The 19,851-nt window shown below is 40.2% G+C and overlaps 1 long non-coding RNA gene across 1 annotated transcript; it reads right to left on the bottom strand.

The window, feature by feature from the left end:
* Window positions 1-347: 347 nt before the first annotated feature.
* On the bottom strand, window positions 348-12,801 carry LOC120402173. The gene is made up of 3 exons (XR_005597037.1): window positions 12,760-12,801; window positions 3,946-4,023; window positions 348-1,385 (listed from the first exon to the last, which is right to left on the bottom strand). It is a non-coding gene; the product is annotated as an uncharacterized LOC120402173 (long non-coding RNA).
* Window positions 12,802-19,851: the final 7,050 nt, after the last annotated feature.

The following is a 19,851-nucleotide window of genomic DNA, read 5'->3' as shown; positions in this document are numbered from 1 at the left end:
GTCAGTTCAAAACTTCCACACTGTGCAAACACCACCTTAATCTTTCCCAAGATTAGGAATTAGTTAGTTGCTCTATGCACCAGGGGCTAGTAAAATACAGTTTTCCTTAAAACTTCCATTTCAAGGCTTCTCTACCACCCACCCCCATTTCCTGCCTCCTCCACAGCCACAACCCTTCTCCCTGTTCCTCCATCCCCAGTCCTCTGGCTCTGACTCCTCCCCACTCACTCTAACAAAAATGTTGATTTGACCAATTGCTGGCTATTCTGCTGTGTTCACACTAACCCTCCCCATAAAATAAAGATTAAATGTAACAGACAACTTGTACGAAGCAACATGAGTTATTAAATCTTTATTGCACATATGTACAAAGGTTCAGACGAGACGTGTCAATGCTGGGGTGTTCACCAGGTGCTATGGCATCAGCAGTTCCCTCACACTACTTAGGCAAGCCCAAAGTGGCCAGATAGAAAACATATCACAGTTATCTCTTGGCCTTAGTGGTATGATGTCATTACAATCAGAACATCATCACAGATGGCACTCTTGTCAGGCTGAGCAGAAAGGCCAAATACTGAATGGGCAGGGAAGCTGCACTATCATCTAACATCCTAGAGATGGTCATTTCAGGTAAGAGTTGAGGCATACTGTTCGGAATGTGCAAAAATAATTCTCTATGAATGGATCTTCCCCCTCTAGTGCAGAATTGTGGGAGGGAAGGAGATGACTCAGCAGCTGCCTCTCTAACACTCCCCGCCCCCACAACTGAACATGGTGATGGAGAGGAAGTTTTGAGGAGAAAAGTTTTTAGTAACTGTCGGTAGCCAAAAGCAACTGCTGAAGCGATGTCATCACCAAAGATCTTATACTGGGTAAAATATGGAGCACTGAAGTACCTACACTTAAGACAGTATCTGTAAGGAAACATGGTATGTGGAAATGTGCAACAGAGTATTCTTGAAGTCTGAGATGAAGATCTCCTACATCTCCTGTTTGCAGATGGTCTGTATGTGCCTAAATCTTTTGAAATATTTAGATTTTGCCACTTGGAGTTGTGGATTCCTGTTGATAATAAATAACTACTGTTCAAAGCAGTATTAACTGACTCACAGTTTTTGGTAGTAAGTGATGTTTTTTGCAGGGTTTACCATGACTTTGACTTTACCATGACTCCTCCCATGTTTGTCATTTTGGGGATTTGCAAATCTTTTGCTTTGTTGTGGGATCTTTTTTATGGGAGCAGCAGGTGAAGCAGAAGGCTTTAGTCTGTGTATAAAAAATTGATGCAAGCTTTGTAATAAGCTGTTGCAGTTTCTCTTGCTCAAACCACATGGCTTATATTACTATTTGGTAGGTAGGGTAGGTTCTACATCATCCTCTGGAAGCTGTGGAGAGAAAAGACAGCAGTTATTGATGCTGTACAATTGAATTGGGTCACTGTTATTCAGCAGTTCCTATTTCTCCTTCAGCCATTCAGAGCCCTTCTACAGAGTCCCCTTTAGTGCTCATCTATCTTTGTGTGCCAGTCTGAGATCTCCCAGACAGGTGCCAATGCCATGATTTGATCAGCCAGCAGTCCTTAGAGCTGGATAGTACATATCTGATATAGAGAGGCTCATCAACTCAAAGAATGAGAGTTCCCAGGCTACTTTTCAACCTAATCTTCCACATTTCATGTTATGTTAATAATTTGATGGCATCTTGAATCTAATTTCTACCATTTTAGTAAAAACAATGTTTTAAATAAATCCATAAGATTTACCTAAAACATGTGATGCAGCATGGAAGACTAGTAATATAATTTTTTTTCTAGAGCATGTTTCATTTCTCTGCTCCATGACTTCGGAAGGTAACTTTCTATTCCTGCCAGTGGTTACTTGTGTATGTAAATGAATAACTGAGCATTTGTCACCTATGACTAAACTCTATTCCTCATTTTCCCCTTTATTCAAACACACACATTCAAGCCACTTTAGGAATAAAACTTTTTTCATTATTATTCTGAGTTATTAACATCCAAACAATATGCATGCTGATTTAACAGAGTATAATTACCCATCACCTCATGAAATATTTTTGAGCAACATGATGAGGCAGACTGAGGGAAGTCAGGTAGATAACAGCGATTTTTAGAAAAAAAACCCGGACATTTTGTTTCAACCTTTTCAAAGCATTCACAAGGTTCTGCAAGTTATCTGGAGCCCCAGCACCCTAGTGGGAGAGGAGCTAAGCAGCTCAGGGAGCTTGGGAGTTAGGTGTCCCAGAGCTTTGGGCTGCCATGATATGAAAGGTCAGGCTGCAGGGCAGTCTAGTCTGCCTGGCAAGCTGCTGAGGAGCTCAGAGCCATGGGGTAGGGGACTACTAAAGGGTGGGAGAGCTGTGGAGCTTGGAGTGAGTTGCTTTGGGGAAGTGGGGTAGAATTTCCAGCAAAATTGAAACCTTTCTGTGGAAAACTTCAATTTTGGGGAAAGGGATTTACTCTTGGAAAATCATTGCAGTTGAAAATTCCCAACCAACTCTAGGGCCCTGTTAAGCAAAGACTTTCAACTAATTTTGTCTTTGACATATGCTCATTGCATCAACTGATATCATGCAGAAACAGGTCGTGGTCAAGGGGAATCTTAAAGGCATCCTGACACTCTTGTAATAAAACAGGGCCTGTAGTGGGTGAAGAATGAGGCAATGAAGTCCAAAGATTAGTCCTCAACTTGAGTGTAGTAAGGAAGACTGACATCTCCCCATCAGGAGTTCAACTCTGAGGGATAGGTCCTCACCAGAAGACTGATGACTAGAGGGATGGAGGGAAGAAGATTCTCACACTTACGTTTATAATGTTCTGCATTTATTTCTCCTTCCTCTTCAAAATGGGCAGTCGCTTACATTTTTGGATTACTTTATATTTAACAATAGCTGAAAGCAGAATATTTCCTATTGTTGCTACTCTGAATTAATATATAGAAAAAATAAACAGGGGAGGGGAAAACAATTAGATCCAGTTAGTATTGCAGGTTTGGGTTTTTTCAGTTTAGGGTACCTTATTTTTAAAGCATCTCCATTTCAGCTCCCAGTATTGCCTGGAATGGGGAGTTTCACTAATTTACTCTTAGGGACATAACAAAACTATAGCTGTGAACAAGTTTCACGGCTGTAGGCTGAGCTAACTGAGCCTTTGGCAATAGAATATATACGCAGAAACAGTCACTAAAAGGCACAGTAACGGACACTTGCCATAATAGTACATAGAAATGACTGAATAGATCTGATTGCTAGCCGTAAAGACATCAGTATAGTTGTCAGAATCCTGTTATACTGCTAGTAAGAGTCCACAAACATTCAGAGAAATATCACATAGCCTTACTGGTTTATATAAACGAAATACTGTGGGAGTGAGCTGTACAAAACTACCAGTTGTCAGTGTGCACACTTTTTGGGAATTAGATGTATTCATTACATTATGCAAACACTTTACAGTGCACACGTTGCCATTATGTCCATTACATCTGTCTTCATTTCACAAGTAATTTTTTGTGCTAGCGTAAGTGAAAATCGGGCATTTGCTAGGAGGAACAACAGTTTCCAATTGCAAGACACTGCCCTTAATGCAGATCAAAAAATGGTTACATTTTCTCAATGTTTCTCTCTTTTTTCCCCCCAATCTGACAAACTTGTCAGTTAGAATATTTTTTCCTTTGGCCCAATCATGTGTTTATAAACAGTCTTCCCAACCTCAAGAGATCAAAAATCATGAGTCAGAGCCCCTCCAAAATCATAAGATTTTAAAAAGCCATCAAATTATATGTCTTTTGTCTTTTGCCTTTTTTTTTGTTAACTCTCCTCTACTCTTGTGCCAGTGTGTATGTGAGAATTTCAGGTTGAAAAGTCAACCTTTAATGCACACAAAAATGCACACCTCTCTCTGCCTGCTCATATGGACACTCCACTTACTCTCTCCTGATCCTTAAGACAGGGGAACAGCCATCCATTTCCTTTACTGTCTTGACTTTCTTCTCTCCTAGTTATTTCCTTTGATAAAAGAAAGGCTGGGTGATAAATAGTTTGAGAATCATTGACCTAATTAATGCATATGATTCACTCTCACATATAGAATGTATATTACTTTAGTCTTGATGAGTTGCAGATATACATATATCAATCATTCATATAAGTGATACCATCCTACTAAAAACAATATGGGATTGGTTTAGCCTTTTGCAAGGAGAGACACTGCTCCGACTGCCCTCTCTGCACTTCTCTGTGCAAGACTGGGCAACACTCCTCTCCCCATCATTGCCTTCCCCTGCTCCAGACCCCTTCCCCACCTCACTCTTTCCTGCCCCCCCCGTACCTCCCCATTCCACATGCTCCTGCATCCCCTCATTCCACCCCCTGTTCTCCCACTGCACTGTTCCCCCTTACTCTTCCCATTCACCTTTCACAGTGTCTCTGATGATCCTCACAGTCCCTATGTCCTGTCCAGTTCCCTGAACCACAGAGTGGCAGCCATTTTGCCAGTGCACATGACTTCAATCTTACTGAAAACAGTGGTAGATGGCAGTCCTATTTGCACATGCAGCTAGACTGTAGGGAAAAGATGGTCACCTTGTTGGCTTCAGTTGCTTTGACAATAATAGGAGATGGTGACCATTTTGAATGAGAGAAAATTTGTGAGTTGACAGCCTTTCATCTTGCTTTCATAAGACAGAAAAAAATTCCCAAAAATTGCTAGTTGTAATAAAAAAATTCTGAGTTGACAGAACTGTATAAGAGAAATTCACTAATTTCAGAACCATTTTGAGAACTGACAAGATGTAATAAAATAATGAATCCATCTCACCATTAGGAAACTTCTCACAAACAGGATGTACTCATGGCATCAGCACACAATGTAACTTCTGCTAGATCTGTAGGAGTTAAACTATTTCCTCTCGCTACCATGACTTGTGAATGAGAAGTGATACGTGGAACAATTTAAAAATCTTGGTCCCAATTAATTCCTGGAATAAGGCCATTTACTTCAGCAGAAATAGACCAGGAATGATTTTTGGCCTCCTATGCTTTAAACTAATAATTTGGATGTTGTGTTAGACCGTGAAGTAAGTAACCTTTGTTTTCAAGCCCCCCAATAGAGAAAGCCAAAGGCCATAGTAAGTAAACTTTAAGATTAAGGGCCATATTTTCTGTTGGTGTAAATGGGTCAGCTCCATTAACTTTAATGGAGCTGTGCCAGCTTATATCAACAGAGAATTTGTCTAAGAATCATTCTGATTAAAGGAACCATGAAATTGCAAATACTGACAAGTTACAAAGCCTTGTCATAAAGCTACAATAGCCTTGCTTCACTGTGAAATACCAACCACCATTGTGAAATTCCATCCCACTGAACTAAATGGAAGCTTTGCCATTCACTTCACTGAAGCCAAGGCTTCACAAAAGAGCTCTAGGGAACCTCCTTATTCTAAACCGGAGCCTGAGCAATACTGCCACGGGATGTAGCATTATTATTGTTAAAAACAAAAACATGTATATTTTTAGTGATTTTTTTAAAAGCTAATTTAAATACCCTTATAAAAATGTGCTTGCTTCTCTCCCTCTGGCTCTCTCTCCTTTGTCTCTCCCCCTTCTTCGTTAGGAAGATAGTGTTCATTATTTGAGTAAGCTGCTAATTAACTGCACTTGTTATGTGATGAATATTCAAATCATCATGGAAAGAGTGAGAGATGTATCATACCTAAGCAAATTAATTCTTTGTTGTATCATGAATTTGCATCCACCTGGCAGCAATCTCTCACTCACTCAAAAAGCTCTCCAAGTTTGCTAGAGTCAAGAATTTAAGTGCTTAGCCCATTTGATTCTGTATAAAAATGTACATTTGCTCTAATATCTGTGTGATGCATTCGTGTAAACGTCATCTTTTTTCTTCTACAGTTTCACAACATTTATTCCCTGTTACTTTGAAAAATGCTAACTCTTTGTGTCAAGTCAACAATGAAGTGAGTTCATGCCCCCTAGAAAAAAGTGTAGATCATTCTTCATAGAGAACTTTTTGCCTTCTCTAAGCAACTCATCTTGCCTACATGCCACATTGCTTTCCTTCTCCAAATCTGAACAGTTATCTACTTTCTCTTCCCACACTATTACGTTTTAGAAGGACAAATTGAAAAGAAGCAAGCCGGCCATTGTTCTTGATTCAAGACAGCAATGACACTGGCCAGTCCCACCAACTTTTCTCCCTGAAGCAGTATCTCGGGAGAAGTAGGGTGAGCCTTACAGGACTAAATGTCTGCCTTCTGGGTAAAGCTATTCAGGAATGTTTTTGTTCCCATGAAAAATGTCAGTGAAAATGAAAAAAGTTTTAGTTTCCACCAAAATTCTCCTTCCAAATGTTTAGTTTTCCTTGAAAACCCAACCCCAAAAATGTTGGTCTAAAGCACACAATTTCTCAGGTTTTGGCTAAAATATTTTGCTTTTCATTTGTCAAACACCAAAAATGTGGCCAAAAATTGATATTTCCTACTGAAGTTTACAATTTCTCAAACAAAACAAAAACAAATCCCCCCCCCAAAAAACAACCACCTTGAATGAAAAATGTGAACCAGCTCTTCTTCTGGGGCTCCTAAGTCACACAAGGGCAGAAGCTCTATTCAAACTGGTCTTTAGAGATCTGCATGGAACCTGCCTAGCCCTGCTGACAGAAAGGTAGGTGGGTGCTCCTATACAAGTGAATCCCTCTGCTCAAGGTCCAAGAGCCACTAAACCCTTTTCACTAAAGATTTTGGGAAGAATCATACAAATGTAGAGCTAAAAGGGACCTCAAGAGGTCATCTAGTCCAGCCCCCTGCCCTGAGGCAGGACCAAGTACACCTAGACTATCCCTGACAAGTGTTTGTCCAACCTGTTCTTAAAAGCCTCCAATGCTGGGGATTCCAAAACCTCTCTCAGAAATGTATTCGGGTTCTTGACTATCTTTATGGTTAATACATTTTTCTTAATATCTAACCTAAATCTTCCTTGCTGTAGATTAAGCCCATTATTTCTTGTCCTACCTTCATGTCAGTGGACATGAAGAACAATTGATTACAGTTCTCTTTATAATAGCCCTGATCGTATTTGAAGGCTGTCTAAACATGCCCATTTTTTAAAATCTTTCCTCATTGGTCAGGTTTTCTAAACCTTTTTTAAGTTTTTGTTGTGCTGCTCTGGACTCTCTCCAGTTTGTCCACATCTTTCCTAAAGTGTGTCACCCAGAACTCCAGCTGAGACCTCACCTTTGCCAAGCAGAGTGGGATAATTACCTCTTGTATCTAATGTACTACACTCCTGTTAATACACCCTAGAATGGTATTACCCTCTCTCATAACTGCATCACATTGTTGATTCATTCACTTTGTGACCCACTATAAGCCCCAGATCTTTTTCACCACTACTACTGCCTAACCAGTTATTCTCCATTTTGTAGTTGTGCATTTGATTTTTTAATTCCTGTGTGTAGTATTTTGCACTTGTCTCTATAGAATTTAATCTTGTTGATTTCCAGACAAATTGTAGAATTGTTTGGAAATCAAGGTTGTTTTGAATTCTAATCCTGTTCTCCAAAGTGTTAATAACCCCTCCTGACTTGGCGTCATTGACAAATTTTATAAGCATACTCTCCACTCCATTATCCTGTGGGACCCCATTCAACACAGCCTCCCATTTTGACAATAAACATTGATAACTCTTTGAGCACAATCTTTTAAGCAGTTATGCACCCACCTTATAGTAATTTCATCTAGACCACATTTCCCTAGCTTGAGAATGAAAATGTCATGTGATACTACGGCAAAAAGCCATACTAAAAACAGGATATATGACATGTACTGCTTTCTTCCCATCCACTAGGCAAGTAACTCTGTCAAAACAGAAATTAGATTGGTTTGGGATGATTTGTTCTTGGCTATTACTTATAACCCTATTATAATTTAGCTGATTACAAACTGATTGCTTAATAATTTGTTCCAGTATCTTTCCAGGTATTGAAGTGAGGCTGACTGGTTGGTGTCAGTGATATTTGTCAAAATTTTAAAAGGAACCCCATGGTATTTGAACTCAATCCTTGTTACTGCTGACAACATGTGAGAGAAGCAGTATAGAAGTATTGGTAGTGGTGTGGAAGCTTTAAAAAGAGAAGCAGACTTTGTAGGGATCATTATAGGTGGATACATGTAATTTAGAGCTGATTGAAAACCAGGAAATGTAGTTTGCAAAATATTTTTAAGTTACTTCCATTTCCTAGTGTCTGCAATTTTATTTATATTTCTCATTTAAGTAATTCTGAAACCTAACTGTGTCATAACTGAAAACTGGATATTCAGCAAACAAATACAAAATAATTCAATAATGATTTCTAAAGTCATGTAGATTAAAATGTCAATAACATTGTTAAAGTTCGTGGACATTTTTGATAACGCTGACAATTTTGGAAGATTTTTTTTTAAAAAAAAGACTATATAATTTTTTAAAAGGCTATATATAAAGCTTTTGATGCAAAAAAAGATCTGCAGGTCTAATGTTAATATGTTCCTTTCTCTGTCATTGAGTGAGGAAGGTAAAATCCCAAAGATGCTCCTGAATCTGTCTTTTTTCACAGAAAAGCATAGTTCTTTGTCTCAAAGCTCATGCATCAATGGGCTGTTAATGTGTGTTGCCTGTCTTTATTGTCCATGTGTAGCTGTTTGAGTGCTGGCTACTTGTGTTGGGATGTGGGTGATAAAGTAGTTGTAGACTGTAACACGGTGGGTTTCTTTACTGCACAATTACAGTTTATGTTACCATAAAGGATGAAAAGTTGGGGAGAATTAAATAAAATGCTATGAAACAAATCAAAGTGGATTACATAAACAATTATTTTACTCTGGGAAATAGCAGCTTAATAGACTGAAATCAGACATCTGCAGGATGTACGTATTGTGGATATTATCAAATGATCTCAGCTACCTCATTTATTTTAATGAAAGTGGCTCAATTTGTTGTAATACTACAAAGCATCCAGCTACCTTGTTTTGTAATCCTTATTATTAAGGGAAAGGGCTTTCTATACTCATTAGACAGTCAACCAGCCCCACAAGAGTTAGGGAAGTAGGTATTCTTGCACATTCTCCAGTTTATAGAAAACTAGAAGAAAAGTGATCTCCTCTGATCTCACAAGCTAAGAATTGTTGAGCCTGGCCAGCCTTAGGCAATTGATTAAATGCATGAACAGGTATGGCAAAAACACCATCTACCTCCATAGACTTCACCCTTCTTTTGAGCAACCTTTTTGGGTTTTTAAAAAAGAGTGTGTCTGCCCCTTCATCTAGGGTGCCTATCTGGCTCTCATGAAGAAAGTACCTCACACACTTATTTAAAATAAACATCTCTGGGAAGCAGGGAAATACTATTATTCCCATTTAACAGATAGGGGACTGAGGCATAGAGATTTGGCCAAGGTCACACAAGAAGTTTATAGCAGAGCAATAAATGGATCTCAGGTCTTCTAAGAACCAGACAAGCACCTTCACCATAACCCCATCTGGCTCTGATGACCTGTGAAATTATCCACCATTATAATTGTCAACATGTAATAGCACTTGGTAGGGAAAATAAGGTGGGTATTTGGGGGCCATCTGGCCACAACTGTTAGAAAGCTGTGTGCATGTTTTGGTGAGTTTTAGGTTATTTTCTTCTTAGAAGGGCAAGAATGAAAAGACAGAGAAAAAGGCCCTAACATTTACCAGAAGGCAAGTATTCAGTGGTTCCCCAAGCCTCTGCAATATTTGAAAAGTTATCTTTTTCTCCTCAGACCCTACTCATTCTGCACTTCCTTTCCTCCCTCCAAGTGACCTTTCCACTTGGTTAGCTCATCAGTGAGTTTTGTTGAGGCTGAAAGGCAGACAGCACTGAAGTGTTGGAACTAGAAGCTAAATGCCTGCAAGTCACACATGAGGAAATAAGCTGTGTGGAGAACTGTGGTAGGGTGTTATCTAAATTCAAACTCAGCCTTTTTGTCCATATTTTAAATACATCATTTAGCAAATCTTACATACTGTACAAATATAAAAGAAGAAAAGAGACAAACTTGAGAATATGAGCACTCTGATAAACAGTGGCTGTCCTTGCCAATCCCATATGTAGAGACTTCTGGGTTTTATACCTTGCTGCAGACTCGCCGATATACAAGATAGGCAAACAAGTTATTCTCCTATATTTCACATCTTATTTTTATTCCTAATGTTATTTCCCCAGGCTAATTTCTGAAGGAAGTTATTCAAGCTCATTCAAACTGCCTCAAGACTAAACATTCCCATCCAGCCCTCCACCATGACAAAAAGAGAACCCCTCACCCAACCCCCCACCCCAATAAATATGTTTGCCTTTTAGTCTTGTATATCTATGGGAATGTCTACACCACAAATGAAGGTGTAATTGTAGCACAGGTAGGCATAATCTAGCTAGCGTGCAGGTAACAACAGTAGTGAAGATGTAGCAATGTGGACTTCAACACAGAATAGTCATTCCAGTACAAGTCTGTGAGCAACCCTGAGTACAGTGCAGAGCAGTGAACCCATGCCAAAGTCCATGCTCCATGCCTTCAGTACTGTTGTTACCCAGGCTACCTTTATTAAAGCTAGCATGGGTATGCCTAACCAAGCTATAATCATATCTTCATTTACAGGGTAGATGTACCCTTAGTCATCCAGTTCACAGAAGTGGGGTACTTTTGGCATGACTCAGCTTAAGATTCTTGTAATATGTACCCTGTTCCACAGACCTCCTTCAAAAATGTGCCTTCTAAATTCAAGGACCAGCACTTAAGGCTCAAAAAGCATCTTTTGACTCCACCTTTCTAACACTTTCCTTTCACACATTAAAATATTTGGCCATATAACTATTTTTGTCAGGGTGAAGTAGTCATCATCCATTAGCATTCAGTAGGTGAGTGACTCAGCTAGCTCTCATGCCTACACTGAGCTGTAATGGAGTCCTACAATCAGGTCTAAAAATGCCATTAGGAAAATGGAGGCTCTATGATCAGGAAATTTGATCTTTTCTATCCAAACAGTTAGGATAAGAACATTTAGTAGTGTTCATAGTAATTAGCTAACGAGCCACCTGAAAGCTGGTTAAAATAACATAGAAAATGTTGATATACCAAAGTTATCCACTGATAATTTTTCTTTTCTGTTCTACTAAGATGTGACTGTTTATAGGCATCATATTAACAAGTTTAAATTACATTACCACCTCTTATAATCAACATTAGTTATATGCTATGCATATACCTGACAGTCCAGATTGAGCTCCTCCACCCCTATTCAGCTGTGTTTGGACACAAGCTCTAGATTCATGAGCTTCGAAGCTTCCCTGTGTCTGTGCTCCTGCCACAGTCTCTGGCCTCCTAAGCACAATTCCCAGAGACTAGTACCAGTTCTAGGGGACGGGACCCTGTGATCCAGTTGCCTTGTGACCCCAAGACAGGGCTGACAACCAAGAGTTCAGGCACCTCAGCCCCTGAGTAGCATCTTCATGGGTATCCTGGTTGACAACTCAACCCTTTAGAGATGCATTTCAGTTGAAGCAAGAAACATACACAGACTTCGTAGAGGAGTTTCTAAATCAATCAGTCACTCATTACTCAGACAAAACACAGGACATATGCAGATCTAGGCAAAATAATAGAACACTAGTATGCAAACCTGCTGCTCCAAACCCACCTTCTCCTAACCTGAGTAGAACCAGTTTTTCCTAGGCTGCAGTCATCCCATTGGTCTAAAATGCTCCCATAAGCATGGAAGTCTATTCAGGTTAAGGACTCAGTAGTCCCTGGTCTGGGAGTTATCTGACACCAGCCCTGGCAGCACATGGCTGATTCTATATATACTTGAGACATTCAATGATGTTTCATAAAACCAGTCAGAATTCATAAGTTTTACATAGATATGTTTCCCAAGCTGTTAATAAAGATGCCTTATATCCATGGATCTCTAAACTCTTGGCAAACATTAATTAATTAAGCCTTGCAGCATCCATGCAAGGTAATATGTATTATCCCTGTTCTGAAAATGAGAAAACTGAGACTTGGAGAGGCTATGCGTTTGATCCTGGAAGGTGCTGAGTGCTTCCAAGAGATACTGAGTAGAGCTGTGTGAATAACTGATGTTTTTGACTTGCTGGTAATCTGCCCCCCTCAAAAAAATATTTTGGGTTGACCCCAAAATGATTTTTTTTACATTTTCAGAAAGTTGGGGTTGAACATCATTTTCTTTTGACCTAAGATTAATCTTTTGTTTAGACTTGTAGATGGGCCGGACTCACCCCTGCGGCGCCTCCTGCTGGTGACTTCCGGGAATTAGCTCGATTCAGCTCTGGAGCGCCCTCTGCAGGCTGGTGATCCACCTGTCCTCTGGCCCCCATGTCCCTCCCTGGACCCGGTGCCCTTTTACATGGGGTGCTGCCCCCTGGCAGTAACCCCTTTCTCTCAGGGTCTCCGCTCCCCAGGGAACCCCCACCCTCTATCCCCACCTTGCCTCAGTATATGGCTACTGCCAGTCATTGTCTAGCCCCTGCGCCCTGGGACAGACTGCAGTATCAGCCTACTCATCACTGGCAAGGTTGGGTTTGGACCTGCTGCCTTGGCCTACCCCGGGCTGCCCTCTGCAACCCCCAATACCTATTAGCCCAATGCTAGGCCACAGCCTGGGGCTTTCCAGGCTAGAGCTCCCCAGCCCTGCTTCACTCAGGTACCTTGTGTCCAGCTCCCTGCAGCCAGGCCCATCTCCCTCTATCACTAGAGAGACTCCCTTGGCTTCTGGCTCACAGCCTCTTCTAGGGGCCAGCTGGGCCTGATTGGAGCATGGCCACAGCTGAGCCTACTTTCCCCAATCAGCCCAGGCTTCTTGCCCCAGCCTAAAGGCTTCTTTCTCCAGCCACAGCCCCTTCCCAGGGCTGTTTTTAACCCCTTCAGGGCAGGAGCAGGTGTCCACCCTGCTACAAGACTTCAAGCAATTTAATATTTTTAATTTTAAAAAATGAAGGAAATTGCTAAATAAAAAGTCATTTTGAATAAAAAAGAATCAGTGTTTCATTTTAAAAATGCTGAAACAAAAATTTGACTTTTCAAAAAAGAATTCTGCATTAACAATTTGGTGGAACTGATATTAGTTTGTGATATATTTTGGTGTCACCAAATCAGCATTTTTTCTGACAAAAAGTTTTTGGATGAAAAATGTCATCTAGTTGTAGTGCTGAGTGCCATCAACCCCTTTAACTATTAAAGTATCTCATCGAGAGAGAGAGACAACCTGTGTTTGCTGTTGTTTAAAAAAATTGGTCTCACTCTGTCCACTGTGTGCAGGGTGAAATTCTTGTAATTGGAATTAAAAGAGACAGTAAACCTCTCCTAATGGATATTATACCCAAGTGGGATTGTGGGTGTTCTCTGATAAGCAAATGGTCCAGAGTCATGAATCTACCCTGGAATTACTTCATAAATAATTTGGAATAACAAATAAGTTGTAAAAGATTGTAAGCAGTGTTTATGTACTTTATGGAGGAAAATAAAGAGATAAAATTCATACAACCTCCTCCTTAATGTCCTATTGGTTTCAAATTATTCACTGAGCTCCACCACTTGATATAGGGAGAAGTGCAAACTCCACAATGCTAAGAGGATGTGAATAATTTTAGTTGAGTGGAGCCCCTGTTTAGTGCTTACTTTTCTTGATGGAAAAGTACTAGAAATACTCCCAGCCCTATTACAAAGTACACTTTATGTGGATGTCCAAAACAGCATAACTTTAGTGTCACAAAATATGACGCACATGGCTAACCTGATCTGACTGAAGAAGTTTACAAGTTTCAGCTTTAGGCTGTAAGGAGCTGAGAGGAAAACTGAAGACTTGAGTACACCGATCAATGGCCATGACATATTCTAATTGACAATACTGATGACAGTAAGGCATTGAAAAGTCAAAGTGATGACCTAGAAAACCAGCTCCTATTAATAGATGCCAGGTTATTAGAAGCTCTTCAGAGACCATAAGAGGGAGAAACTTGAGAGTTTATTTTACTTTTTTGCAGTAAGTTGAGAAGATGCTGGCTGGGGATAGGTAACTTTGGACAAGACCTGATTAAAGAGTCCTCTTTGCAATAAGATAGCCAGATCCTTCCCCTCCTGTGATTGGACTCCTTCTCCCAATTCACCACACCACATGTGCACACATTTCCAGTCCATCTCACCTCAGATTAATAACCTGAAATCTGATTTAGGGCAAAGGAGAGTAGAGATGGGGAGTTCTTTATGTGTCTCCCCACACCGCCCCATAACTCCACCACATCCTGTTCTAAAAAGATGCTGAGATGAAGGAACTAGAAGAATGGATGGTAAAGGAAATGTTCCCCACAGCTTCTATGTATTTTTCACTTTATGGCAGCAGGAAATATATATATATATAAATATATATATATATATATAAAGAGAGAGAGAGAGACATGCCACTAACAATTGTTAGGGACAGGGTCTTGGAGTCAAACAAATGCAAGTAAGATGAACAATCATTAGGATGCTTATGGTCTACCACTTGTCTGTTGAAGAGCTCAGTTTTAAATAGGGTGACCAATGCCCCGATTTATAGGGACAGTCCCGATATTTGGGGTTTTGTCTTATATAGGTGCCAATTACCTCCCCCACCTCCATCCCGATTTTTCACCCTTGCTCTCTGGTCACCCTAGTTTTAAAGATGTGGGGCTTTGGGATCTGCGTTTTCCACTCTTGCACAGACTTGCAGTATCTGGACTGTGATTGACAGGATTCAGTAAGTCAAAGGACATCCAAACACCAGAAAAGTACATAAAGGAAATGAATAGAAATCAGTGCAAGGGTATTCTTCTACTTCCACATGCCTGAGTTTTGACGTTAACAGCAGCCAGTCAGACTGGTCAGTCAGTCAAAGCACCAAGTGTAGGGACTTGTGTTCCTGAGTCACTTTGTTGCTTTTAAAAATGTCACCCACAAGCCCCAGAAGGCTTTATATTTGTGTCAGCTACTCTTGTAAACCTCACATGCAGGACTGCTTCCTCTCTAGCAATATCTCCTAGGCCCTTGTGTGCGTGTGCGTGTATATATATGTATCAATCAGAATTTTCAGAGTCTTAAAGGGCCACACCATATGACGGGGTGGGCTGACACCTAGGTACCACCACCCATAAGGGGACACCACATCAAATTCTCCATATATTTTTCTCCCACTTAGTGCCACAGTTCCAGTGGTTCTGAGCTAAGTCACTGTCAGTAGCTGACATGACTCCTGGTAGTGTCAGAAAGTCATAGACTGGTTTCTTGGCTAGGACAAGATAACCCTCTCTAAGGACAATTCTACATTACTTGCCAAGTTAAATGCTACATAAGAAATAAAAGTACCTGTGCTACTAGTATGTAGGTAAACACCTCCTTTCCCCCCTTATTACCTCCCCACTCCTTGTTTGTAAGATGCTGCAAATGAACTTTTCTGAACTGGGTCAATGAATCTGTTAAAGGAGACATAAATTTAATAAATGGAGGCCAGACTCCAGATGAGATTTCTGCAGATTACTCAGTAAGAAAATATTTCATTTTGTTTTGACAAGGAGACTGAGAGCAGGGATATACTGAGATTGAAAACCCTACTTATCTGAACTGCTTTCAGGAATTTAACAGTTATTGGCTTCCCATGAGGAAGTTGACTGATAATTGCTCACACACAAAATATATATTTTTATTCATCAGAGTTAATTTACGGCCCAACAAAGGCTACTTGTAACAGTGCGTGTCAAGAAGAAAACAGGGTAAATAATTGGATAAGGAGAAATGGAACATCATGAAATGGATTTATAACAGAATGCAGAACACAACATGCTTCAAAAAAAGAGACCAAAACTTTAAAAGAAGATTTTTTTTACCATAGTCAAGTATGTACCTGTAAAATTAAATAATGTTGGGATTCCCTTAATTATATTTAAGTAAATGAAATGGGATTCTGGTGTATTATCAAGGCTACACAATACTGTATTGCTGTTAATATGAACTAGTTCACTCCTTGATGGCTACTGCATTGCCTTTGAACAATATGAATTGGGCAAAACGGAAAGATTTTACTTATGTCTCATTTTAAACTGGTTTGCCTAATCCTATTATTGACCAAACATTGTTATTGTCTGACAGTTGTTTTGTGGCCACTGTGAAATGTGCAAGTAGTCTCAATACAGTCCCCAGTGGACTCATGTCTATGCCATACAAGCTACTCACCATGATGATTGGCAACGATTGCCTTTTAAGTTGGCAGCTGGATCAAAGGGAGTAAGGAATGAATGGACATGAAGCAGAAAACACGAGGAAACTCTCGTTGTCATTGATTTATATGCTGGGACTATGTATAACTTGAAGACTTTAGTTTCCAGTGCCAACAAAAAAAATTGTTACCTTGATTGTTGCCTGAGTAGAACAAGTAAATAGTCTTGGTCTGTTTGTACAACATGTAGAACAATGGGGCCCTGATCTTGGTCAAGCCTGTGGGAGTTACTGTCTCAGAAAAATTAAACAATCATTAAAAAGATTACCTGTTACATCTCATGAGCACTAAAAAATCATTTCAGAACAGAACATAACTGCTGGAATACAGTGAGCCTGAAGGTTGCTTGGAATTGCAATGAACTTCAGTCAATCAAGCATGCAACATGATGGAAATGCCACAGGATTGTACATCATCCCAGCACTTTATTCCTGCATTGGTGTTACCTGTCACTTCTTCCAAGACATCATCAGAAGCATGTGAGAGATTTTGTAACCCGATACAGTACTTTTAGGCTACCAGATTCCTCACTTCATTGTTCACCCATTTTGTTCACCCTTGAAACCATTTTTTGTGACACTGCCTGGAGACCGTTTTAGTTGAGATCTGGGGAAGAGGCAGTCAAAGAAAACTTAAGTGAGAAAAGACTAATATCAGCTGCTATTGTCTTGCTGGGCTTTTCACTATTTTTAAGTGAATTAATTCTGTGCTTATGAAAGGTGTTGAGCTGACAGCTCTTGACAGGAAGAAGTGTATCTGATTATGCACAAAAATGGGATACCATGGGCAACAGCATTGCCCTCAACAACCCCTTGGTGTGCCTCAACTCTGCATAGGCAGGACCGCCTCTTGCATTGGAGTGTTGTTCATTCAGTCCTTCGCTTCTTTGCTCATAATAAGGGTACCAATTAGTACTAGTTTTATTGGGAGCTTTTCCAATATGAATAACCATGCACTAGGAACTGGACTGAAGCCACACTTCACATAAACCACCCAATAGCCATGAGCTAATTGTGATGCTTAATGACCAGGGCTGGATTTGACCATTGACCTAGAGCTGAAAGACTGCATATCCCACTCCCTACCCATTTAGGATTCCAGTTCCTCCCCATTCTACCCATCCATGCTCTATTTTGTGAATTACATTGCAATGTTGCTTTCCAAGCAGTTTTAAGGATTTTCATTATTTTGACATACAGGGTTCCTTTCAAATTTAAAGACTCTCTAAACTAATGTAATATCCTATCAGTTATGTTACAGGTAGCATTGCCAGGCTTTTTAAACAAAAATGATTAGAACTAACAAATAGGTCACAATCTTGGCAACCATCCTATGTGAGACAGTGTAATCTGCTAACATATTCGTTGTCATGGAAACTGACAATAGAGAAACTTTGTCAACACAACCTGTATTTTATGCTTAAATACTTAACACATTAAAACTAAGCCATCAGCACTTCAAAGCAATACTACCATTTCTTTTCTATGTCCTTGCAACCCAAATCTATTCTGTCCCCCTCTAATGGTGGCTGGGACCAGAAGTGCCCCCAATCTTTTTTTGACATAGTATCCACTGTCAATCCCTGTGAAGCCTCTCCACTGCAGCTTCTAGCCCCAGTGCCCCACCTGCCAACTCCATGCCACCTTCCATCCTGGCTCATCCAGGTGCAGATCAGTCTCCATCCCTGAGAGGGGATGTGGCCTGCTGGAAGCAAGGTGAGGTTGGTCAGTGCTGGCCACCTTTACAGTTGAGCAAGTGGCATTGCAACCTGGTGCATGGGGGTTGCAATGCCACTCAAGTTTGGTCCAATGGCCATTCTCTAAGCAATGGTGTGACCACTGTGCACCAGGTCACAATTCCATTCATTCAATGTTGGCTCCGTGACCCCTTCATCACGATGGAGGGAGAGCGGGGCCAAATCTGAGTGGTCAGTGGAGCAAGCAGTGCTGCTTCTCCTCAGTGCTGCCAATAGTAGGTTGATAAGCCTGCTACAGGCTTAGTTAACAGCACAGGGTCTTTTAGCTCAAGCAGTAGAGTCTCATGCTCTCATGTCCCAAAGTCCAAGGTTCAATCCCCATGGCTGATAACTCACTCTACAGTATTGTATTACAATACTGTACATTTTTGTCCTAAATCTGTACCATTGATTGTCTCTTTCCTCTGTTGCACCCACTCAGAACACAGAGAGCATAAAGAAAAACAGGCAGTTACCCCACAAAAGAACTCTGTCACACCAGTTGATATCTGTCTCTTATCTTCAGGAAAAGAACATGCTGCCCCATCTGCGGTGGGTTGAGGCATAAAGAGGAGTTAAAAAGTTGAGAACACACAGCTGGAAAATGCATTGAACATCATCTTTAGCCTTTTGGAAAAGGATAGGGTCCTGGCCCATTTTTTTCAATCTCCTCCATACATTTAGCATGTACTTGTGAAATCATTTTGGCTTGATGTGAAAACTATTCCTTCCCCTCTTCATGGGATTAATATTTAATCTGCCAGACAAAACGTATAAGACATTTTTCCCAAATGAAACATTACTTCCTTTTTCCTTTTATAGCCACTCTAATATCTGATAGAACCTTCAGCTCAAACATGCAGTGGATTCACAAACAATATAGGCTATACCTTCAATGGAGATTGTTTAAGTAAATCCTGTGGAAAGAAGACGTGATGGAAGTTCAGGCTTACTATGCATAAGAAGCTGCAGGACTAGAATGGTTTACTGAATAGTCAATAGATCTGATGTGTGTCTCAGGAAAGAACCTAGCTATTTTTATATTTGAGTCTTTGTACATAATCAGATACCATGCAATTTCTTGTGCAAAAGAGGCAGGGAAAGTTTTTAAATGGCCTCAATCACTGTGTTTCCTGCTATGGCTCTCTCAACATTATTTCCATCCTTTTTTTTTTTTTTAAGATTCGGTGCACAAATTATTTTTAAGTCATGATTCTGTTTATAAAGGTTAAGTTTACATTCGTTACCCATAGTTTGCGTATATACATGACTTTCATGGACTTTGAATGTGGCATATGTATTTTGACCTGAGCAGTTAGTCCAAATTTAGGATTTTGCAGGTTGTTTCTATTAGGGGATAAAATTGATGATGGAGTCAAGTATTTATTTGATACTATGTTGTTTATTTACAGAGAATGTACAAAGTCCCAAACACAGTGGGAGAAAGGGTTTGTATTTTTATCACAACTGCAAGACACTTTCAGCCGGCACTTAGCCCAAAGCTCATTCCCATAGCTTTTTCTCAAGGTTATGCTACTAGTGCTTCTGTAGTTGTCTGGTACGTCCTTCTTTCTCCTTCTGTGGAGTTTCTGGCTGCATTTCATACATCCACACAACTCCAACAAACAATATTTAGGGAAACTCCTCCCCCATACAACTTAGTTTCTGACCGGTTCTACACAAGCCTGTGTTTTGGGTGATGGCTCTTATTGGTCTAGCTGACAGTAGTATAAGGGGCTTACCATCAATCAAACCCTGATCCATCAGGCCCCACCC

This window comes from Mauremys reevesii, linkage group 3 (assembly GCF_016161935.1).
Source record: "Mauremys reevesii isolate NIE-2019 linkage group 3, ASM1616193v1, whole genome shotgun sequence".
Classification (NCBI taxonomy): Eukaryota; Metazoa; Chordata; order Testudines; family Geoemydidae; genus Mauremys; species Mauremys reevesii.
Note: the sequence above shows the minus strand (reverse complement) of the source record. Positions and strands in the feature narration are given on the sequence as shown.